Source organism: Diadema antillarum, unplaced genomic scaffold (genome assembly GCF_040938485.1).
Source record: "Diadema antillarum isolate AM-2024a unplaced genomic scaffold, OU_Dant_1.0 seq00000862_RagTag, whole genome shotgun sequence".
Taxonomy (NCBI): Eukaryota; Metazoa; Echinodermata; class Echinoidea; order Diadematoida; family Diadematidae; genus Diadema; species Diadema antillarum.
This window is the reverse complement of record NW_027271732.1, coordinates 812265-819558: the sequence shown is the minus strand read 5'-3', so window position 1 is coordinate 819558 and position 7294 is coordinate 812265. Positions and strand designations below refer to the sequence as shown.

The 7294-nt window shown below is 34.1% G+C and overlaps 1 protein-coding gene across 1 annotated transcript in view; it reads right to left on the bottom strand.

Moving 5' to 3' along the window:
• Positions 1-304: 304 nt before the first annotated feature.
• The window catches only part of LOC139740590 (CUGBP Elav-like family member 4), an 87385-nt gene continuing 80395 nt past the window's right edge, over positions 305-7294 (bottom strand). Inside the window, exon 9 of the mRNA XM_071651177.1 lies at positions 305-6686. The gene's annotated coding sequence lies outside the window, so the exon portion shown is untranslated. The remainder of the gene's footprint in view (positions 6687-7294) is intronic.

Genomic DNA, 7294 nt, shown 5'->3' with positions numbered 1-7294 from the left:
AGTAACTGTAAGATCAGATTCATGATTCGCTACATTAACTTCTCATTGTTTTATGTGTCAAAACATCTTTCACAAATATCCAATACAAAGTCAATGTTATTGAATTAAAAAAACAACCTAAACTCTCTAGCCGTACATGCACTCTTGTATCATACGTAAAGGCTAACCGATTCCTTTAAATTTAACTACAATTGTACTACAATGCTAGACCATGTCTCACAGAAAAAAAAAATTACAGTAGTCGTGTCATGTTTGTACTGTGCTTTCAGTGCATTTATTTTCAAATTTTTCTTTTTTTTCAATGAGTTGATTTTTTGTTGTCATGATTGATACAACACCGTAACTACATACTTGTCACCTTGTCATACTACATACCACGTGCCATCCAGCACAACTTTCTGGACACAATTCTTCACTCCTTTGAGAACTTATTAAATGGTAACACTTTCGATAGGTGTGACTCCAACGGACAATGGTGCGTATCCTACAAAAGGAAAAAAGATGAGATGGAGAGGAAGAAAGATAGACAGATAGAGGTTCATCTACATTGTACAGTGATCTTATCCTTGTTTTAAATCAGTATTACTTACAACCTACATGTGCACTACTTATCCAGCCATTCCCTATCATGCCTTATATAACGACGGATGAATCTTTTTCTTTAAAAAGTATATAATATAGAGTATCAAAAATGCCGCTCCAAAACAGCATGTTATACAATTATACCATCCAGACTGTACAAAGGAAACACATCATGGTCTTTGGTAAACAAAATAAAGGCTCTGGTAAATTCTTTTTATCGCAAATAGAACATTTTCTCTGTCACCACAGACTTAAGACAGTATCACTTTTTGAATCCACCACTTCGACTAGAACACAGCAAAGAAAAAAATATTTGTTGACCAAATCTTCCCTTAAAAATGGGAGTTATACTTGTCCTTACATGGGCATTGAATGGAAGAATGTGTAGATTGCATTTCGATTGAGCATTTTGCAAACATGATATGCCCTTGTTGCTATGAAAAACAAACATAGAACACATTTTCCACTCCCAACACCATGAGCGCTCTTCATATATATTTAAAAAGAAAGCCATCAAACAAATTCACAAATGCAGAGCATATATTCTGCAGTTACAACATTCTTCTGTTATTAAAAGATTTGTGGTAAAAGATGTCTTGCAATGGAAAAACATGAATACACCAAAGGATGCCTTGGGCAAATCGATACATTTGTGTTTCTGTCATGTGCATTTTTACATCTCTGGAAGTTATTCAAAACACAAGTGGGCACTGCACCAGTGCTTCCTTCAGCAGCTTTAAAGCACAAAGCATTAGGTATTGCATACCCGAATGCTTCTCCATTTTCTTTGATATGATCTCTTCAAAATATAAATATGACATATCTGCCATTATACTGATTCTTGATTACGTCATCTAAAGTTTGATTGCAACATGTCCATCAGTGAATAGCTAATGTAAATATCTCAATGATATATCTGATTGTTCCACCAGTTCACCAAAATTCACCAATACACAGAACCATTTATTATCGACTACCTGAAAACCACAGTTTCACTGCACACCAAGATCACCAGATTCCACAAAATTTGGACAAAAAATCACAAGCAACACAATACGCCATTAACAGTACAGATCTTCGGTAAAGGAAATTCAACTTGAATGCATAACAAGTCTCAAAGGAAATAAAACATCATTGTGCAAATTTATACAATCCCATCAAAAACAGAGAAAAAAAAACCAGAAATGTGAATATGGAAACAAAAGTTTCACATTTACTTCTGATACTGACATTTCACAGAATAAATCACACCAAAGTTCAAAATTTCTGTATTCTCTTTAAAAATAACAGTTGTTCTTCAAAGTTCTCAACTAACTGCTGTATCTATAATCTTGAAGGTACCATTGGTAAAAAATTCTTATTCAAACACAAGCATGATAGGGAATGGCTGGCTGTAAAAATGTGCATAAAATACTTTTCAATATTTTTTTTTTCTTTTTGTATTTTTTTTTACGTAATACTTTCATTTACATGCTACCAGTACTTTGCTGCTAAAAGTAAACTTTAGTTATATCTCATCTCCTGGTTCACTTTTGAGCCTATACAAATCCTGTCCCCTTTTTTTTTCCTTTCTCTGACAAACATCCTTAAACATTCCATCCATACAACTGATGCAGTTTCCAAGGTAGCAGGATTCCACAAGACTGCTCTGGAGTCAATTTGTTAGCAACAACAATTCACTTATTCTCCTCCTGTTACAAATCACATCATAAAGCTTGCCATGTTTTTGAGAACACTGCTTCAATGAAATCTGGCTCCTTGCTGTTGTCCCTTCCTGTAACACACTCCAGAGGTATATTCGTCAAGCATTCCACTCATAATTAAAACCACCCACACATGATGAAAGATATATGAATCAAAGATAAGAAATAACAATCTACCTCCCCAGGTCCATGCCTGCAGGGAGTTCTACTCTACTTTTTAGTTTTGATTGGTCTTTTCTTTTTTAAACTACATATTTTACAACTTTAACTACAACTCACTACATATTCAAGTGTGTAGAATCATTCCTAACACTAGGTGAAAAGAATTGAAAGAGTAACTTACACTACACAAGCTTAATATTACATACATTCTCCTTTACTGTCTTGTAAAGTTCAAGAAAATTCAATATACTGACATAGACTTGTAAAGTGTTGTTACAACTGTTGGAAATTACAAAAGTGTAAGGAAAACAATCACTGTATTATTTCTTTCTTTTTTTATAGTTAGGACATAAACAAAGCAAGCTAAATTGCAATTTGGTCTAGAAAGAGAAGTGTGAGAAAGGGCATGATGGCACACAGTGATCATCTGATGAGTTGCCTGTGATCATGTACTGATTTGCAGAGTGATTTACTATTCAAACATATTTGTGTCTTGTAAGATTTAAAAGCCCTCATATTCATATATGCCGCAATTCATAAACTTTAACATGCAATGAAAAGACAAGAAATCTAAAAATGCTTGTTGGTGCAGAATTACTCTTCCCTTGATTGCCTTTCTGACTATATACACCAGCATCAAGGAAGTTTGAATTGACTGAAGAAATATGTTTAGAACTCTCCACTGATTGCATTTTTTTTTTCATGCTAATAAAGACCTCTCCATGAGGCTTTTTAACTGTCATCTGAATACAACAGTAAATACTGCTTGTTAATGGCATCCCTCAGAAAACAAAATCACATTCTCACAAATAAACATATGGTCATCAAAGAAAAACAAATTGACGGCAGAAGAAAACCATAAAGTATTCTGATCTAATAGCATCTGAAATGTGACATTACAAATCCAGCTTACATATAGTTGATAATTTGCCTAATAGGCGTCCCATAACTCTGTACTTGGTCTGTTTCATCATTCTCCACACAGACGAAGAAAGAAAATGAATTCATAAACTCTTCTATATGAGCGTTGAGTACATGAGTAAGAAATGTACAGATCTTCAATAAATAATGATGTATTATACAAATAGTACACATATGTCATTTTGAACACACCTTTGCTTTATCATTTTGCAAATGCAAATGGCAGCACTACACATGTATGCTCTACTTTGTCATTTTCATTCAATGAATAAATACATACACAAACAATACAAACAAAGGAAAGATCTTTCTTCATTGTGTGCTTGTTACAGGATCAAAGCTTGTAATTTCCACATGAACATGGCTTAACTGCTGCTTCTGGTACTGGTATGAGTGGAATGGAATGTAATTTGGAGACAGCTTTTAGAGCATACTTTATCACCTCAACACTGGCTTGAAGGAATCAGGTAACTTTCATATACTTATCTGTTGTTACAACCATGCTTCACACATGTCCACGATGTGTCTAAATAGTAGCACAAGGTATATTAAGTTGCAATTCAGCACAACTTTGTTATGTGAAATTTGATAAGAAAATCAATGAGAATGTGTGCTGTAAAAACACTGGAACTGGAAGTCTTTGGTCATTTTACTCTTCCTTCATTTTATAAATTTGGAGCGGTGCTAAAGAGAAACACACACAAAGCAAAACTGAAGACCAATGCAGTCACAATGGAATGAAGGAATGAATTTTATGAAGTTACGTTGTACATGATATCCAACTTTGGTCCTAATTATTTCTGGTCACAGGGGCCTTAGTAATAATCTTTAACACTACACCACACCCGTCTTTAAATTAGAGCTTGCAATACCTTTTTTGACTTTGCATTCTTGCTGTACTTTGACTTTTACATACTCAATCTAAACACACTTGCAGTGGTCAGTTCTTATTCAAATATTATAGGCCTACACCATGTGACATCAAGACAGCTCAATTTATCATGAAACTGATTTAACAGAGTACTGTACTTTAAAACTGTAATGTAGTTTTGCCATATCATTCCAATCATCGTGTTTATCAAGCAAAGACATGATCTTTCTTTTAGAAGCCTTCAACATTTTCCTTACATGTATGTCTGTGAATATGAGAAGACACTGATCTAGGTGTGTAAAACACATTTTGTGTTCTTGAAGAATGTTAAGCATCATGGCATGTGACAACCACACATAGTTTAATAGCTGTGATACTACACATCTCTGTAGTTTTACACTTCTTTCCACGTTAGACCCGTCTGTGCATAGAGACAGAGAAGAAGTGTGAAGTTGCATGCTGTTACTCATGTCATGTTTCATCCCACTTGTCATGATGGTCAGGTATATAGCCCTAAATATCTAGAAAATCTCAAGACACATCTACACTGGTAACTTAATGAATTGGAATGACTACATGGAGTTGAAATTGAATCAGTGTGATGACATGAATTGCAAACCTACAACTTAACATGAGATGGCCATCATAACACATCTGAATTCAAACTCCACGTCCACCCACTTTTGCATCTGTTGGTTCATTCTGTTCTCTTGTTTAAAGTTATATCATACCTGCAATTTCATCATATCTTGAAACAAAGCACAGAACTATACACGAGATTAGATCAAGCATGAAAGTGCATGGTGAAGGCAAATAAATCTATGAGCAGATTTATGTTCTTCACCTCCGATTGGTCTTCTGCTTATTACTGAATTCAGAGCTTTGTTCCTTAGATTTTGTCTTCAAGATTTACATACATACTGCATACAACTCTAGTTGAATGTGGGGAAGAACAGCCCTCGGACTGAAGTATGTACTGTGCATACACAGAGGAATTTAACTTTAAAAAAAAAATCATATCAACACATTAGTGCAACATCTGTTTAATTCAACTTGAGGAACCTGATGGTATAGATAGAACTAACAAAAGAAAAATCAAATATTTCTCAAAAGAGATTAGATGTCTTATGGTTTGGGGCAGGAACAGTTGTTTTAGGCATAAAGTGTAGTTATATGATTTCAACAGAAAGTACAATACAGTTCAATGTGACGGCACACAAGAAGAACATAAAACTCTTTGGTTGTCAACATTGACATTGAGAATAAATAAATTAATAAATATGTCACATATAAACACAACACAGTCATTGACAGGATACTACCATGAAAACCAAAAAGAACAAAGAAAAAGAAAATGCCACTATGATTTACAAAGGGATGATCCAGCAAGTGCTGGATATATCTAACTGGAAACAAAACAAACCTATCACTTGAAACAAGTCTTTTCACTTAACTTGGCCAAACATGACATAATTCTAGGTTCTACATGCAAACTGTCCAACTAAAGAGTTTTTTACCTCCTACTTGAGGTTAATATGGCATATCAATATTGCACTTTCTGTGTTTTCTGTTTAACAGCCTGAGTCTCCTTGTAGAAAGATAGCACAGACCAAGCAAAAAATAAAAAATAAAAAAAAATAAAAAACTGAAATAGATGAGATGTCTGGTCACAAATAAACAGCAGACCTAAGTTCCTGTCTCCTTCAGCAAGTCTTCTGACATTAATGTGCATCATGCCTGCTGCTGGAGCACAAACTTACAAAAAATTTCACAAAAAAGAGTTGACTTTATTTACCTTTATTGATTAGCCATGACTCCTTTCATGCAAGAAGTTTCTGTCACTGAATTCTCTACAAGGTTATTGCAAAACAGCAAAATGAATGCATGGCATGTAAATAATAACCTCTATCTATACATGCAGCTGAGCAGAAAAAAAAAATGTTATTCCACCTCTTCTGCGACTTGGGAAAAACGTGGTATATGTGAAATACATTTCCTTTATCCTCACAAAAAGAGGAAGCTGTACTTGGACAGTCATAATAAATGTAACACCTCTACAGTCAAATCTTTGAATATATCAAATGCTTTCAGTGATTATCTCTACAACTCATTGTATACAATTGTAAATTTCAAAAAAACAGAAAAATCATATATACAAAATAATCAATTAAACATTCCTTGCTTAAGAAATCCTTTGCTACATCTGTGTGTATGCTCAAATGCTACAAATGTCCTAAAAATTCCAAATTAAACCTGATAGAGTATGTACACAATCATTATTCTTTCAAATTCCTGTTCATATCAGATTGAAAAAAAAAGAGTGATTACTCTTTCATATCAATGCACATGTTGCTTTTACACAGGATGGAATCAAATTTGTAGATATGAAGAAGAAATGGTTATCCTCAGATGCTGGAAGAGAAGATGACTCCAAAGCCTGGCACAGCCTGAGTAGAATAAGTGAGAAGAAAGAGGAATTGTCTATAGATATCATGTAGTCAGATATGAACCATGGAGGTAGAAGCCCTGAAATTGAGGTAGGATGGCAAATCAAGGAAATAAAATCAGTTGCAGTTGAATCATATTTTTTCATTCCGTCATGGAGTAAAGTCACTCTAATTTCCTGAAGGTTATTCTACGACTAGTCAAAAGCCAAAATATATATAATTTTTTTTTTTTACAGCTCTTCACTCGTTTCTTTTTTTTAAATTGAAGTTCTGTGCAGCCTTCTTGATAATCAGAAATAACAACAAAGGTCAGTTGAACGTTACAGAACACTGCTTCATCGCCGAAAGTGAATTCTTTGCGTTGGATGGACTGAGCAAGGATATTGTGAATATTCTATTTTTTAGCTTGCTCATAATTTCCCATAACATGGGAAGTCATAGCAAATATATGTACATGATACACACAAAGATATGAATAATGAGGTAAAAACAAAGAAAATGTACCACAGATAGTGTGGTCAACCCTTTCATGGATTCATTAGAATCAGATAATATGAAGGCAAGTTACATATCACGCATAAAAATAACAGAAATTCAAGGATTATTTG